The following is an 18,245-nucleotide window of genomic DNA, read 5'->3' on the forward strand; positions in this document are numbered from 1 at the left end:
ACTGATACGTTTTGAGATAAAGGGAGCCAGGTCTCTAGCTGCATCTTTTATCAGTTGGGCAGGGCATTGATCTCCCTGGCAATTGGATGGTTTGAGCGATAGAATAAATTTTTCAGTCTCGATGATGGAGACTTTAGAGAACTTAGAGCGAGGGGGACATGTGGTATTTTTGGGAGGTGTGGAAGAGATTTTGCGAGGGGGAGTTATCGTAAGTGAGGCTTTTTTCTTGGCAATTTTATCTTGTAAATTGGTAACTATGTTGGCAAGTGCTTGCTGTATGTTAGAGCACCAGGATTTATCTTTTACACAGTTGTCTGGCATTTGGGTTGGGGCTTCTAGCTCTTTCAGGATAACCAAGAGTTCCTTTGTACTTGAATTGGCTTGGGATATGCTGGTGTTGTAGGTTTCACGTTTGGCCAACAGTTTTTCACTTATAGAGAGCAGTTATATTGCTAAGGTTGATTTTTATTTTCATCTGAGGGTAGCAGTCTCCATGATACCTCGTATTGTCTTTTTTTAGTGCATAATTTTTTGAGGTGTGGTGTGTACCAGGAGTTGAGGTGAGGTTTCGGTTTAATTTGTCTCATTTTAAGTGGTGCGATTGAGTCAAGTGAAGTGGACATAGTTTTGTTGTACTCGTTCACGAAGGCCTCCGGCCTCAGGGCTCAGGTTCTCTGGCAAAGAGTTAAGTTTAGGGAGAATCAGAGGAAGTAGATTGTCCAAGGTAATGTTCTTTTTGTTCCTTGTTGGAATGGACGGGGCCATCTGTGTGGGAATGGAGGTTTGTCTTTTAGTTGCCAGCGAGAAAGCCACAAGGTGATGGTCTGTCCAGATCCGGGGGGAGGTTGACGAGATATCAACGTTACAGTTGTAATCTGCCACCCAGTCAAGTATTCTACACTTATTGTGTGTAGGGTGGAGCCCTCTTTGGGTGAGGCCAAGTTCCGTCAAAATGTTGGCAACGCTAGTTGCATGTGAGTCTTTAAGGTCATTGAAGCCTAGGTTAAAGTCCCCTAGTAGGATGACTTTGGAGGAGTGTTTAAAGTTATTGGACAGAATAGTACATATATCCTCCTCAAAGGTGCCCATGGGGCCCGGAGGACTATATATCGGGTGGATAGTGAGAGTCTGAGCTTTAACAGATAACTTAGCTATGAGACTTTCACATGATTTGATGTCAAGGGATGGAGTTAATTTGATAGAGAGATTAGATTTGACAATAAGGGCTATGCCTCCTCCCCGTGCTTAACTTATGTCAGATCTTAATATGGTGTATTCCTTGGGAATGGCTAGCATGGGGGCAGGGCCAGAAGCGGCATGAAGCCAGGATTCAGTAATGGCCAAGAAGTCAAGGTTTTCGGTCTGGATAAGCAATAATCATTAAGTAATCCAGGCATTACCTCCACGTCCATCTTCCTCATACCAGTACTTGCAATTGAGATGTGCCAAAGCTTAGGTCAATGGGGAAGGGGTCTATACGGAAATAACCAAACAGACTCTATCCAATGCTCAACCTCCTCATCACCATTTTTTTTTTGTGAATTCCAAAGACCGAAGACAATGAATAAAATAGTCAACTCAACGTGACACAGATCTCAGCGCCCCCATACCAAAACCAAAGGATGTTGATTGTGACCCCTCTACATTCAATTGGTAGTGTTTTTTTTTAAAATGTGTTGGTGCTGGCTCAGGTTGTAGCTCTGCCAATATCCAATAGCAGAACCCAGACAGTCCCTGTACTCTGCCCCTAGGACTCTGGTACGAGTTGTTGTAAGCCATTAGAATCAGTGATTTCATCCATCTAATAATGGTTCAAAGGTGACAAGCAAATTGTCTTTCTAATGACCTGCGTACGTTCGAGTTATTGTAATACTGCACGTTTTACTTTGGGCAATGCAAGGCTTCACCCTTTAGGGATCAATGCTCCAGGTCTGCAAATAAGAACCCACTCCCTCCCCCTTCTCCCCAAACCTTCTGGCTGACCTGATTGCCACCAGAAATGTCACTTTCAGGGTCAACCACTTGAGATCAGTGGGCTTAAGGGGCGCCTTTTTAACATGTCTAGGACTAGAGGCAAATCCCAAGGAGAGTTGCATATGGTTCCACTGGTCTGCAAAGCAATAAACTTTTAAGGAATTTTGGGAAGAGGTGACCAATTAACTCGGAGAGCCTGCGCTTCTCTGCCCCCTCATGGAGGAACTGTAAAACCTAATGGAGCCCACATTGCTGTTTCAGGAGTTTCTGCCTGCCAACCCAGGCAATAAAATGTGCCCAGTGGCAGTCATAGGATTTTTTGCATGGGAACCTGTCAAATCTTCTGGACTGCTTCTGCTACTTCCCCTCCTCTCAATTTGCAAACTCTCATGGAATGAGCGGAATGGTGGGGAAAGGGAACCCTCCCTCCTTCAGAGAGGATGGCCACCTGGACTGTACCCAAAGGGGTTCCGTCTGAAGATCTAGAAATAACAGGCACCACCCCCACCTGGGCCAATAGGGAACTTCCAAAATTTTGACGGGCTCTCCTGGATCTTCCTAATGACCCATGGCTTTATAGGTATCAGCGAAGAGAGGAAAGGCATAGACCAGGGTTTTCTGCCAGTCCATGAGTAGGGTGGTCCACCTCAGCATGCCTCTTCTGTTGAGAATCTGGAGCAAAACCTGGGCACTTTGCCATTCTGTGGGGAGGTAAAGAGGTCTGTTCAAGGCACCACAAACTTCCTGTAAATGTCCTGGAACACTGACCGCCGCAGGCCATTTCCCCCCAACAGTGGAAATACCCTGCTGATGCTGTCCTCCGTCCAATGGTCTTTTCCCCTGATATGGATTGCTTACAGTGAAGACAGGCAGGACTGCGCCCAGTGGCCATTAGAAATTGCTAGGTTTCCCAAGGACTGAGATATTTTTCCCCCTTGACGATTCATATAGAAGAGGTTTGTGGTATTGTCTGTTCTCACTATGACTTCCTAATCTCGGACCAGTCCCTCAAAGAATACCAGGGTATTCCAGCTCCTTCCCATTTGAGGAGTGACTGAGCTCCTCCTGAGTCCACCTTTCCTGATGACACTGTCCTAGAAGAGTGGCCCCCTAGCCCTGACTGCTGACGTCTTTGGTAAATGTGATGTGTTTTGTAGGGGACATGCTCACCCCACTTTGTCGGAGAATACAGGAGTTCCACCAGCGGAGATCCTTTCTAAGGGGTTCTGTGATTGGAATCGTGATGTAATTCTGGGATTCAGGGTTCCAATGAGAGAGAACGTGTTGTATCAAAGGTCTCAAATGCAATGATACCCACGGAACCACGAATATACAAGAGGACATTTATTTATTTATTGTGTATTTGCATGTGGCCCTGAAGAGTCAAAATCTCTCTGGATGTCACCCAATTCCTGTTGAGAATGTTGAGCAATTGCTGGAGTCTGCAGGCTCTGTCGCCGGGTAGCCGAAACCTACCCCTTCTTCGTGCAAAATCTGAGCCCCAATAAATTGAAAATTCTAGGATGGTGTCATTGTAGACTTAAAAAGGTTTATCAGGCCGCCCCATCTGATCAGAGCTTGGAAAACCGTGTGCAGGTGAATTAGCACAGTCCTCCTACCCCTGACTAGCCAGTTGTCTAGGATCGGCAGATGGAGGGATGCCACTAGGGGACCCAATAACTTTGTCCATAGAAGGAAAAGGGAAGCACTCTAAACCGGTAATGATACCTGCACACAGTGAATCTCAAAGCGCTAGTGGTGTCTGAAGATGGAGGTGTGTTAGTATGCGTTTTGGAGATCTTTCAAGACCAGACAATGTACCTTCATAATCCCCGGGATGATGTTTTGCAACTTTTTCATCTTTAATGTCCTATGTGGTATTTTTACTACAAGTAATTAGTGACACCTTCTGCTGCTTCAAGGGCGTTTATTTGATAACAGGTTTGTTGAAGGACTCTCAGGACTGCAGTGCCATTGGGGAATCGGGGGAATGCTGGCACTCGGGCTGTCCCCTCTATCGCACCCTCTCTCAAATCTCCCTTGGGCTACCACAGCCTAGGCATCCGCAATAATGGTTACTACTAGGACTCGGTAACCCCATCTTCCGTATTTCTTGGTCTTGTACTTAAGGTGCCTTCCCTTAGGTGAAGACTGTCTGCCTAAGGGTCTTCTAACTGTCACTGTTCTAGCCCTGCTTAGTCTTCTAAGGAAGTTGGGGATGGTGCCTTCTTTCACACTGGTGTCACTTGCCCTGCACACAGGCACAGTCTCACCCGACCCTCTCCTTACTGGGGTCTGTGGTAAGTCGGAGATAGGAGGCAGACAACTGGACACTTTGGGTGCAAGTCTTGGCATTATTAAACTTGTCCTCACCTGGGCCCTTTGCTATGGTGGAGGTTCCCTATTGTACAAAACAAAAAAACAGTGCTTGTCAGGATGACACACAAACCAAACTAGTTCTCTGTCCAAACCTATCCTCATCTAACTGGCCCTACCACTAAATACCAGAAAAACAAACTTGGTTTAGAGAAGTAGTTTTTTCCTTCCCCCTTTCTTGGTTTCTGTTGATTGGCACATGACCCGCTCTGCAAAAGATCAAGAGTGACATGAAGTTTAAAACAGCCGGACCTGGACACAAGCTGACAGAGGAAACCAGAACCAACAATTTCCTTCATCGAATCCTCGTTTTCCTCTTTGATAGTGCCTGCCCCTTGCCTGGCCGCGCCTCTTCCTGTATCATTCATAAACAGCTGCTCCTGCGCACCCGGGCTGCGCACCTAGCGAGTACCACGAGTACCACGAGTACTGTTTGCTGTGAGGACCGGCTGTTTGTTTTCCCTCTGCACATCGTGTCAAAGCTGCCTGAATTTCGCCGGGAGGACGTCTTTTGCGGCAACACTTTGCCTGTCTGACCTTTCACAGGAAGTTTAAAGGTGTCTCTAAAGACTTGTGTTTCCCACATTGGGCTTGCCCGTGACGCTGCACTTATTTAATTGGTGCCCTCTCCGCACTACGCCCAAAGGGGCGTTTAGTTATAAGAACGTTCTAAGAACGTTATAACGTATACTTAGTGCCTTCTCTACGCCGCGCCTGAGCGGCGCTTTGACTATTTGTGTTGTATTGTTTTTTCTGACTATTTACTTCCTTTGTTTGTGTTTACATATTTTAGAGTGCCTGCCCCTTGCCTGGCCGCGTCTCTTCCTGTATCATTCATAAACAGCTGCCCCTGCGCACCCGCGCTGCGCACCTAGCGAGTACCACGAGTACTGTTTGCTGTTCGCTGTGCTCTGTGCGGCTTGCGGGGACTGGCTCTCTCCTTTATCCAGTAGTGAACTTGTGGTAGGAAATTGATTTTTCTTCCTGCTTAAGCCACGTGGTTAATTTTTCTTGTTCTGTGTGATTTATAAGAACTTCTAGAGTTCGTTGTGCCAATTACCGTTGCATTATGGATTTGGCTTTAAGAAATGGGAAAAAGAGGAGGGAGTGTTCCTATCAAACCCTTCCCTCCGCCGACTCTCCAAAAAATGTAAATAAAAAGAAAAAATTTAGCCCTGTAACCTCACTTAATGGTAAACAATCGTTTCTTTCTATGTCAAATCAAGACGATGTGTTGAAACCATTTGATGAAGTAGACTCTATGTCTGAAAAACAAATTGTACCCGTTGGGTCTGATGAAGTATGTTCGTTAAAAAAAGCAAACGATAACATAACCAATGATCCCTTTGATACAGAGGAACACACCTGTAACATACAAAATATAATTGCTGACATCCATGACAATAGATATTTACCAATTTCTGATATTTCTATGCTTGCACCTGTAATTATGTCAGACTTAGACAAAAGAGTGCGTTTATCACTCGGCCCCTCCACTCCAGTGTCTACTCCAGGCATGCGGATGGAGCACGTACACTTTTACAAATCCAACATTAAAGAGTCCAATTATCAGTGTACAGACTCAGGAAACATCACAGAGAAGATTGATGTACAATTTCCGTCCACCAGTTCGCCTTCAAAGAGATCCGTGTCTAATCCACTCATACAAAGCCCACTATTAGAGCAGAAGACTACTTCGGTTCCTGTGTTTAACCTTTCCAATGTGCCCGTCATGCCACAGACTCAAGAAACTATTGAGGAGGACTGCTTTGAACAAAAAATCAATGATCTACCTATCTTCATGAAAATTTTAAACTTGTTGAATCGTGGTCATGAATACTCGCATCTTCTATTGCAAGAGTTACAAAGGGAAATGTTAAACAACACTTCCCACATCACCAAAATTGACGGTTACATCATGGCGCAAGAAGCATGGCAGGGATATCCCATGAACTGCAAAGTGAAGGATGCTGCAGAAATCAACATCCCGCAGGTTGAAAAAAAACAAATGGGTACACAAACCTCTGATGAACCAATGCTATTAAACGGTGTACCAGTGACTTTTGTACAAATATTGCAGTGCAAGGTTGAAAAAGTAGAAAAAGAAGAGGACAAGGAGTCATCGTCGGAATCTGATAAAATTGATTATCTGGAAGTTGCTAAACTGCAACATGAAAGACTGATACAAGTCGAGAACATCTTGGTCCACATGAACTCCAAAAATAATATACTAGACATGCTAAAAGAGGATCAAACACCCAATGACAGTAAAAACTTGGTAGAATCTGCACCGGACAGTCCTACGATTTTGATTGATTTAATGGATAACGCCACGGCCAAAGAAGAACATCAAGAAAGCGCGGAATCTCAAGCAAAGTTCTATTACACGTCACGAAGATCCAAGAAAAATCATTTAAAAGCGTTAAAAAGACGTCACAAAAATAAAGGAATCTCCCTCAAAGCTGAGAAAAAAATGCATGATTTGTCTAAAGAACTCTCTTGTGGAAATAAAGAATCCATAAGCACTAATTTAGGTGCAATTTTGGTGAGCTCTCCAGAACAAAAATTAAACTTAAAAGAGTTAAATGAGGAGAGCAAAAATGCCTTGCAACTGAAACCATCTCCTACTCATGAGATTGCTCTGAATCAACTGGTTTCTCAAAAAAAAAAAATACAGAAGCAGCTCGTGAAACGTTCTAATATGGAAGTGGCTGACATGAAAGGAAAAACTCATAAGGAAATCGAATCTAAGGTGCAGCCTGAGCTGATGGTTCAACCCCATTTAACTTCATTTTTTACCGATATTTCATCAAAAAAATTGGATGGGTTCACTAGAAACACTACATTCAAAAGTAAAGAGAATAGTTTTGGAGAGACTGCGACCACTGTGATTGAAGAATAAAAACATTCAAAAACAATGCATAGCAAAGAAGTCTTAGAAAAAATTGCCATACTACTAGAATCAATCCCCAAAGATGAAAGCTCTTGCATAGATATTCACTTTAAGCAAGGTCAATTGATTGAAAAGGTTCTGCAGACGAAGGGTCCTAGTCAATCCATATCTGTTTCTACAGTATCTACCCTCGCTAAAAACACCCTTCCAGAAGCAATCATACAACAAGATCAAGATGGTCTAACAAGGACTGAACCTAGAATAACAAATTTCCATGCAGGGGGTGACTTGCCCGAAGAATGGAAAGAAAGCGCTGACGAGGCTTTCCAACAAGAGTGCCCTAATGAGGTAGAAGAGAATCAAACCATCCACCAATTCCAGAATATCCCCTCGGAAATGAAAAATACCATTGGATGGATCAGTGACGTCAAAATCAATGGGACAGCTCGCATTAACAGATCGTTCCTCATGAACGCCCTATATAAAATTCCTCCACTCAGAAATTTGGTCACAAATGACATAGAGTGGATTAGATTGCCTAATACGAATAACAACAGGATGCTGTCTAAAGTGTCTTCTCCCATAATTGCTAAGCTAATGTGGGATTACCAAAGTGATCTTTCGATCCTTGGTCTGGTTATGGTTGGTTTTCCACAAATAAAAATTGCTATGGACTTTCTGGAATACCAACCACCTCCTCCGAAACTAAACAGTGACTCTACAGATTCTCCATCTGTAGATAATGCATCGAACAAAAACATGTCGGAACAACTTTCTGCCTTGACTAATGCCCTAAATGGGCTTAAATGGCTGGAGCCTCTCATAAAGTCTGCTGTCAATATAAGTACATCTACAGCCTCTTCATAAAGTCATGACCTTACCATTGTGTTGTGGAACTGCTGTGGGCTACTTAATTTACTGAAATGGAGAAGAGCGGCAGAACATAAAATCTTACCTAACATTCTATTTATTCAGGAGTCTATGGCCACGAAAGACATCCAATTTGACGGCTATAAAACCTATTCCCACCATGCTAAAAAAGGGATGAAAGGGAGACCTACTGGTGGCATTGCGATCTTGATTGACACCCGTTTAAACTTTACCATCAATAATATATATGAATCGGATATGTTCATCATGTTGGATATTTCCTTCTTGGTTAAAACGATTGAAAATCTATTGTTGGTCTCCCTTTATTGGAATCCCGCTCAACTCCTAATTGAAAAAGCGTTTGAGATCTTAGGTGATGCTCTTAATCGTGCACTCTGCAAAGCTCCACATGCAGAAATCCTTATCGGAGGAGATTTTAATTCCCATATGGGATACCATGGCATCTCTAAGAGTTCCTACTCACACCATCACCATGCCTCTAGTCTAAAAGGAAAGATTTGGTGTAAATTCCTCAAAACCTGGAATATACACTTAATTGACCACACAGATACTCATTGTAATGTCACTTGGAAAAGGGGTAATGCAAGTTCATGGATCGATCACATGTTTGCCTCAAATGGACTTTCTCGTTCTATGACTAAAACAAATACCCTTAGGACTGATATGGGCGATCATGTGATGATCACTACCTCAATTCAGAACTATTTTACCTTGTGTCCTCCATTAGCTCAGTTAGCACTAATTCAAAGTCACAGACCAGGTGCCTCAATCAACTGGTCTCCTGCTACATGCAGAGATTTCACATTCATTGTCAATAGAGACCTCTGGAAAGACAAAGCACAAAATGGTATGTTTAATTCTGCAATCCTAAAATGGAATTGTGAAATGATTGCCACACATTTGGCGAAGGGTGTTTTTCGTAAGTCTGAGCAACTCTCTTGTGAATATAACAGAGATGACTTTTGTGCTAAAATAGCAGTTTTAAAAAGTAAGAAAAATGCTTGCATACGGATGTTAAAGAAGTCTACGTTGTGCTTCAATGCCGAGTATTTTGCGCTAAAAAAAAGGTTCTATTTTCATATAAAAAAGCAGTAAAGGAGATTCATGATGCTAACAAACTGCTTCAAAATCAAAAAATAGTAACTCTTCTTTGCAATCGCAAGACTAAAGACATATGGAATACGATAAGATCTCTAGACAAAGAACCATCGCGTGAGTTTGTCTCTGGCATTGATAGTGCAACCTGGACTTCTTTTTTTCTCGCCAAACATGCTCTCCCAGAAAATTTCAGTGTGCTTGATACTCCACCTGATTGCCATCTACTTCCTAATGTCTGTCCTTGGGGAAAGAATGACATACTTGAGGCTATCCAGAAATTAAAAAGCTCTAAATGCGCAGGTCCTGATGGACTCCCGCCTTGCTTAATAAAGGATGATCCTTTATTCTGGGCCCCTATTTTTCTTACGATTTTCCAAGAGATATTCAAATACTAAAGGATACCGGAGTCTTGGCTTACTTCAATTATCATCCCCTTACATAAAAAAGGCTCAATTGAAGACCCAAATAATTATCGTCCTATAGCGATCATTGATGTTGCTGCGAAAATATTTGCTTCTCTAATTCTACAAGAACTTGAAATTTTCGCACGCAATCACGATTCTTTGTTCTTCGCAAGTGGGTTTTCTGTAACGCTCACCTGGTTCACACGGAGGCGCGGCGTCGAAGGCGCAGAACTCTGAAGATGGACAGGAAGGGCCCCTCTATTCTGGCTTCCCTGGCTCATTGGATACCCTCCTGTGCGTGAAAAGGGAGTATTACCAACTGTGGAACAATGCTCAAGCCTCCCACTCCCTTCCAACCCTCCACGATACCTCCTCCACGATTCCCCGTGAAGCCTCACCTTAGGGTTTGGAAGGATGAGCTCTCCATCCTGCTTCTGATGCAGGGGCGCGTTGAAACCCAGTTACTTCACTGGATTGAGGATTGATGGGAGTTCAGGTAAGCTTGACTGTTCAGGTAAGGCGCTGTAAAAATTCTGTTCAAAAGTTCAAGCTTAATAATAATGTTTGTTGTCTAATTGCAGTAAGTGCTAATGCTTATGTCTTTTTCCCCTTAGGGGCCGGGGTTCGGAGTGCCGGAGATATGGCGCCGACCCGAAGTGAAACAGTTCTGGATGAGCGCTCAGGTAATGTCTTTGCATTCGCTTATTCAATGTCTTTGTCTTTTTTCCCCATAGGGGCCGGGGTCCGGAGATGCCAGGAAGCGGCAGGACCCAAAATGCAGTGGGAATAATCCAACAGGTAAGACTTAAAAGGAAACTGAGCTTTCCTTATTCCTTTTCTCCCTCTCACCTTTGTTCTTGTCTTTTTTTTCCTCTAGGCGCCGGGGCGTAGCTGAATCCGGAAGATCGCTGCTGAAGATGGAAGCGCCTTGCAAAGGTGAGTAAAATGCAGCGCTGCAGCGATCGAAACAAAATGCCTTTAAAATGATGTCTTCCTTTTCAGGGCCGTTGGAGAAATGACTCCGGGATGCAGATTTAGCAGGTAAGGGCTTTTCTTCTCCTATTCTCTTCCTTTCTCCCCTTGCAGGTGTTCCAGGGTGCTGGCAGGCGTGGCTGAAGTCAGGATGCAGGAGCTGACACGGTGAGCGTCCAGCTGCTAGGTGCAGAACAATGCGAAGCACGTGTGGCTGTTCGAGTGGGGTTTAAATAGCCTTGGAAGAAGTTCCTGGTATGTATCCTTCCACCAATCAGGTATGTATCCTTCCCCGACCACACCCGGGTGGTGAAGTAGTCCTACAGGTAAAGTAGTCCCATTCAGGCCTCAAGAGGGCCTGGATGAAGCAGCAAGGTCTGCATCAGGTAAGTGTGCACCCAAGCACTTAAACACATATCCTCTTCTATGAGCCTGGCGCCTAAGGCACCATCCTCCTTGTGTTCAGGGGGTATGCCCCTTACGAGCGGTTTCTTCCTCTTCGACACCTAAGCCCTCGGCTGAGGATGAGTTTTTTTTTGGGGAAGTTTCAGATGCTCGTGCACTCTGACCCTATGAGGACGTATTTCAAGCGTCTTTTCACTCCTGTTCCACCCCGGCCGCTCCGATTCGGTTTTTCTTTTAAAACCGGAGGCGGTAGGAGTGGAGGACTAGTGTTCTGTTCCTGCCTCGTTGGGATGAGCCTAATGCGGATGAGGACGGCGATGAGCAGCTCCGCTCTGTGAGGGCATTCCATGACCAGAGTGGCTTGTATAGCTCTGTTACCAGGGATTCCCCTGAGGTGCCTCAAGGGCTTAATAGGCGCACCAGAGTGCTTTCTGAGGGTCCCTCAGAGGACCTGCCAAAACCGGACGTGGTTCCGAGGTTCACCATTTGGGTGCTAAGGTTCAGCTCAGTTCGTCTTTGGCGAGCTCTGGATACCAGGGTTCGCCCTGAGGTCTCCATTTCTGGAGCGTTCCACACTGATACCGGGGTACGCCCTGAGGTTTCAGTTTCTGGTGCTTGTCACACCGAGCCACAGCCCGAGGCCCCTCTTGAGGTAGCGATAGCTATATGTCCCGGGTTAAAGCCCAAGGTTCCTCTAAATACAGTACGAGGGATCCTCTGAGGGTTCTGTCGGTAAGATACATTCCTCAACCGTCCCACGCTCGGGGTTGTGGTGGTACCGATTCTGTCGAGTGGCAAACAAGGTGATCAGCAGCAGGCCTTCTAGTACTGGCTCTGCCGAGGTTCCTCCATTGGAGGCTAATTCTGGGTCAGTTCCTAGGATGTCCACTAAACACCCTAGATCTGCCAGAACCGGCTCGGCCGAGGATCCTTGTTTCAAGGCTAACGTTTCTTAAGTCCTCTGACCCCCCCCCCCCCGAGGGGACAGTTGCCTCATTTCTCCTATGACGCAGTTCTCTGAAGGTGTTGACTAAATGGCGGCCCAGCCTCTTTGGTCCGTGGCAGCCATTTTGGATAACTCCCTTACACCAACTTTTAATATCGACTGGTGCTGGGAGCATTCCTTTTGAGGCCAAGCAGTTTTTTCCACGCTATGTGGACAACAAGTACCCGTTTGTTGGTCCTGGCGACAGCTTCAGCTAAGGCCCCTTGTACACAGAGGTTAGGGTCTCAGACTCTGCCCTTCTCTGGGATCAGGGGGTTTCAGGGTCGCTGTGCATGCCGTTCTGAAGCCCCTTTTGGTAGCCCCGCCATAAACTCCTCTGAGGGGCCCCGCAGCAGTCTCCCAATACTGGATCTTCTTCCAAGATTCCCCATTTGGGGCTAAGGCTGACCCCATTTCTGCTGTGGCTTTGGATGTCAGGGTTCGCCCTGAGGCTTCTCCATCTGGAGCTAACTGTACCGAGTCTTGGCTCGAGGCTCCTCTCGAGGTGGCTGTAAGACCAGGGTTAAACCAGAGGTTCCCCTGCTTGGGGCTAGATGTCACCAACAGAATTGAGAGTCCCTCATCGAGGGTCCTGGCTGTACTGTATAGCCCTAAGCCTTTCCGCGTGCCCGGCCGTGGTGCTACCAGTTCTGTTGAGGGGGCGAAAGAAGCCGGTCACGTACCACAGACCTTCCAGTACTGGCTCTGCCGAGGATCCTCCACTAGAGGCTAATTCTGAGGAAGCCCCTGAGGTGTCGAGTAACACCCTAGATCTGCCAGTACCGGCACTGAAGAGGTTCCTTGTTTCAAGGCTAGTATGGCACGCAAGGCCCCTGACTCCCTTAGGGAGACCATTGCTTCACTTGCTCCTGCGACGCAGTTCGCCCCTGGTGTGTTATAATGGCGGCCCAAACTCCACGGGCCATGGCGGCCATTTTGAATACCTCTCTTAAAGCGAGGTTTTACATCAACAAGCAGGGCGACACAGACTCTCCTCTCCTTGTGGATCTTGTGATACAAATTCGGGCTGGGCCATCCAGTATGTTGTTTGGCTCCAAGCTCCACACATCCCGGGTCACCTCAATGTGACCGCAGTTTAATTCAGTCGCCAGTTGGCATAGGTTACCAATGTGAGATGTACAGCAATATCATCTCCGACTTTTTCCAGCAATGTGGCACGCCAGAGGTGGTCCTCGTTGCAGCCTGTGGGTCAACATGAAAGCTTATGCTTTCCCCTCATTGCCTCCTATCTAGTGGTCGCTCTGTAAGCACATTGAAACGTTGCCAAAGCAGCATCATGGGCTTTCCCACCAGCTTTTGGTAAGCATTACTGCTTAGACCTGGGCTCCAGAGCCAATGCTCAATTCGGCCAGGCTGTTCTTAAAACCTTTTTCAGTAAGGAGGTTCCATCTACCCGTATTTCCTGTAAGGAGTGCTTGGTAATCTCCCAAAGGTATGGAGGAAATGTAGGAGTAGAACAGTTACTCACCGTAGTGACTATCTTACTCCTAGTCCATAGTCCCCTTTTCTCCATACGCCCGCCTGCCGTCCCCTCTAATAAGTATCCTCTATTATTGCTTAAAGGTCTCAGACCTGGTGATAGAAAAGGACTGAAGGACGATGAGCGGGGCAGAGCTCAGGAGGGTGGGGTTATGGCCGCGTGAGGTACCCCGTGTTAAAAGAGAAGGACACATTTTTCAATTTGATGCTTTTTTACAAAAGTGCTCCGATCCCGTCCACTGGACGGAATATCCCAAAAGTATGGAGGAAAGGGGATTATGGACTAGGAGTAAGATAGTCACTACAGTGAGTAACTTTGTTATACTTTATTAAGTGCTTTTCGCCAAAGCACTGTACAAATTTAATTGCAACGGTACAATAAAAATGATAATGACTAAAATGTGCAAGAAGAACTAAGCGGAGGAAAGAGAAAGAAGATGAGATTTTAATTGAGAATTAAAATGTATAATATGCAGAAGCCCGAATAGAAAGAGGAAGAGCATTTCAATGCTTATGTGCAAGAAGTGAAAAAGAACAAAATCTGGAGGAGGCACAGGGTGGTTTAGGAACAGAGAAGAAAAAGAGATTGAGAATGAAGAGGGCGAGAAGAGTCTGACCTCCACCTTAAACTCTCTTCCTGTCTTACTGCCATTAAAAACTGGATGTCATCCCGCTTTCTTTCTCTCAATACTGATAAGACTGAAGTCTTATTCTTTCCCTCCAATACTCTTCCCCCTCCCTCTTCTCCACCTTTCATTCACTTTCCCCCCTCTAATCTTCCTATCTCTACCCACGCTCGCAATCTAGGCATTCACTTTGACTCTTCCCTCTCCTTTTCCCGCCATATTTCTTTTACCTCTCGCGCCTGTCGCTACCACCTCTTCAATATTCGCAAAGTCCGCTCCTCTCTCACCTTCCATGCTACAAAACTTTTAATCTCCTCCCTTACCTTCTCTCGCCTCGCCTCTTCTATTGCTCCTCCCTACTCTTTGGACTACCCGCTTCTCATCTTGCTCCCCACAAATCTATCTACCACTCAGCCGTCTGTATCCTCTGTCTCCTTGCCCCGCATGACTCCATTTCTTATTCTCTCTCCTCCCTTTGCAGGCTTACTTTTCACTCCCAACTTAAATTTAATTTCCTCTGTCTAGTCTTTAAATCTCTCCATGATCTGGCTCCCCCTTATCTCTCCTCTCTTTCTACACTCCCTCCTGCTCCCTTCGTTCAGCCGACCACTTCCTTCTCGCCGTCCCTCCTTCCCCATGTGCCTCCTCCCATTTCCGCTCCTTTCAGCTCCTAGGCCCCCTGCACTGGAACTCCTTACCTCCCTCAATCCGCTCTATACCTACCTTTTCCTCCTTCCGCACTTCCCTGAAATCTCTCCTTCTCCATTTCCTGCCATGGAACCTTCCCCACCTCTCATTCTCTCCCCTTCCCTCGAATATTCCCTATGATCCTCTCTTCCCGCCCCTTCCCCTTATCCTCCCTCATTTTCACACTTATACCCCTTCTGTTTTTCCCTCCTCCTTCCCTTTCTCACCCCTTCCCTCTTCCCTCACAGCTTAATTGCTCTACTTACTGTTTTTATTGGTTCGATTCATGATTGTAAATTGCTTCTACTGTTATAATGCTCTATGTATTCTGTTGTTATAATGTAAAGCGCTTTGGATGAAAGAGCTATATAAACACAATAAATACAATACAGTAAAAAAAAAAGATCAGAGGGAGCAAGGCCTTAGAGAGCCTTTTAGGCAAAACACAAAAAATTAAACCTAAGGTAAAGATCAAAAGAGTAAAGAAGCAGTACAAAGGGAAGGAGTAACAAAGTAACGAAAAGGTAACTGAAAAAGGAGTCGAATTGCATTAATAACAGAAAGCAAAGGAGTGAGGTGGATTTAGGAAAACCTAGGAAAAGGACAAAACAGTAATTTAAGCATGAGAAAACAGTTAAATCAAAGTTTTAGTGGCCTGAAATGAAAGAAAAGTATGAGTATGATGAAGATTAAAGAGATGGAAACGAGCAGTGTTAGAAATACGTAGGGAAAAGGAAAGAGAGGGGTCAAAGATGACACGAAGATTTCGAGCAGAGGAAGAAAATGGAAGAAGAGAAGGTGGAAAAAGACCAGATGGAGGAGAAACAGAAGAGGGAGTAGATGGAGGAAAGAAAATGACCTGTTTTGAGATTAAAATGTAAAAATTGAAAGGCCATCCAAGACTTGACAGAGAGTAGACAAATGAAACAGTGTTGTGAAGTGAAGAAGAGAATTAAGAAAATAATTTGGGGGTCATCCACATAGAAATGACAAAAAAGATAAAATGAAGAGATAAGGTCAGACAAAGGAATGGTATACAAAGAGAAAAGAAGAGGACCTAGTACATAACCTTGACGAACACCATGTAGAAGTGGATAAGACAAACCAGCCCAAGAAACAGAATATATGCGGTCAGAAAGATGAGTACACAAGGAAGAGAAGCATTCAGGGACCCTGCGAAAGAAACAAGGCACCATACCTGCCAGATACAGGACAGGTGGCTCTGGGACCATCAGGTCTAATCTGAAAGTTTCTGCAGCTCAACCCTGCTTCAGGAGGAAGCAAAGAGCCCTGCCTCAAAAAGCCCAGGTCAACCCTGCCACCCAAGACAACGAGATTCCTACTGCAGTCCACTCCTCTGAATTGAAGTAAAATGGCAGATGGCGGCCAACTGATTTGATTTCGTTCTCAATGGGTAGATATGAACTATAACTACTGTAACTCGTGCTAAAGTATACTTGTAACACTTTGTAATGCGCCCAGATACTTTTGGGTTTGGTGCGCTATATAAATCAATAAACAAACCCCTTTCCACTTCAGCCACCTTGGAGATGCCAGCGCAAAGGGCACCCCTATTCTTTGGGGTTGTTCGGTATGTGTTGGCACTATTGCCGGGATTTACTTAGCTGTGAAAAGTTTAATCTTAATACAGAGTCTGGCAGAAGATGTTATAGGACGTTACAGCGTGTCTTTCTGTAGTTTGTGTCATATTAGCAAGTAATAAGTGACTGCACTAGCTAAGTAAGTAAGTGTCATTACCTTCTTTTGTCAACTGCTTTTGCTGGGCGGAGGCTAACAACTGCATATTTGACTGCAAAACTGACTGGCAATCACTCAACCACACATAAGTTGTTTTAGATAATTTCTGCTACCAGAGGATTTTGTCAGGGTGTTTCATTATAAGTGGGGGTTCCCTGGGGCAGTTTTCAGTGTGATTTTGGCACACTGAACAGGGCTGAAGGAGGTTTTGTAGTTCCTCCTGGATGGAGTGAGATTGGAGAGTAGAGTCCTTCTTATTATCAACGCTATATTTGTATAACTCTTCCTTCTAATCTATTTGCCGATTCGCCTAACGACAACATTGTCGCTTATCTGACATGGACACGGATATGGAATTCTAATTTGGCTGCCCGTCAGTAGATTGTGGACAACTGGGAACCTACCTGGAAATTAGATTGAAGGCGAGCAGCAGATTGGAACGTACTCTTTTATATCAGGTTACTAACCGGCAATCAATAAGTAAAATTTGAACTTTATTTTGCTAATTAACTGCTGGGGCACAGATTTTCGCAGGGAGCAAAGGTTGGGGAGTTGGATTTTGGGTGTCGCCCTCCCACACCAGTCGGGTGCTCTTGCTCCTACGCCTGTGATTTATAGTTTTATTATTCTATTTTAATCTGTGATCCCATCCCAGCACATTATTACCATGCGTTACTGCACTTTTGCATTACATTGCAGTTTTGCAGTGACCTACATTGACGCACACATATGCTGTTGTTATCCTGTTTTGTCAGAGGTATTGTTTTGGTGCACTTAATGGCGTTTTTATGTATAGAAATTAGCAATAGCAATTCTATATAGCAATTATAGTACCAATTTGATATTATCCTTTTAAATGTGGTAATTGCTTTTATTTTGAGTCCTTTGATAGCCCTTGCCCATTGTTAATACTTTATTTGTTGGTAAACCCTTCATAATTGTGACTAAGTACTTGACAATTATCCCATCATGTCTAAAATGAAGGCCACTGCAGAACCACTGCCAGGAAATGGTTCAAAACAAGTTTTAAATATGTTCCAGCTACTAGTGAGGTCAATGTGTTAATCATAGAGATAAAATACTTATTAACAGACATTGTAGGTGGGGGAAACATTCTTGTAAAGAAACTCCCCAAATCCAACTGTATTGCCGAAGACACAGAAGCACATTTCCTTGGAATATTGGAAGTGGGCCCTGACACTGAAAAACTCAGGGGGAATAAAACTCCCTTTGGGAAAAAGCAGTTGGGTTACTAAAATAATCCCTGGACGTTTGAGATAAATTAAAGGGCAGATCAAGAGGGGGGCAAAAACAACATTCTAGCAGTGGGAATTGTGAACTTGGGCAACTCTACTATGCCAGGTGTTATCAAGTATTGTGAGAACATTGCGAGTGGGGTTATCACCGTAGAAGCAGTTATTACCCTCTAGAAACATCCTTATCTAGCAATCCATTGAAGGACTTTGAATCCCCTGTAGACGGTCTACTATTGATCTCGCCTTCAATCCCTACCATGAATAGATTTTTGCAATTTAGCTGATGTGGATCAAGAACATAATTATTAAGATGGGCCCCGGAATCGCAGTTCAAGGGTAAGGAGCAAGTTCCTAGTGAAGCCTTGGATTAGTACCCAAGGAAACAGTTTCCAAAAATAAGACGGTGTATGTTGAGTAAGG

General features: G+C 44.7%; 1 protein-coding gene across 5 annotated transcripts in view; it reads left to right on the forward strand.

Moving 5' to 3' along the window:
- The window catches only part of IST1 (IST1 factor associated with ESCRT-III), a 615,340-nt gene that overhangs the window by 62,159 nt on the left and 534,936 nt on the right, over nt 1–18,245 (forward strand). The gene's annotated exons all lie outside the window — the stretch shown is intronic.

This window comes from Ambystoma mexicanum, chromosome 1q (assembly GCF_040938575.1).
Source record: "Ambystoma mexicanum isolate Mex_15411 chromosome 1q, UKY_AmexF1_1, whole genome shotgun sequence".
NCBI lineage: Eukaryota > Metazoa > Chordata > Amphibia > Caudata > Ambystomatidae > Ambystoma > Ambystoma mexicanum.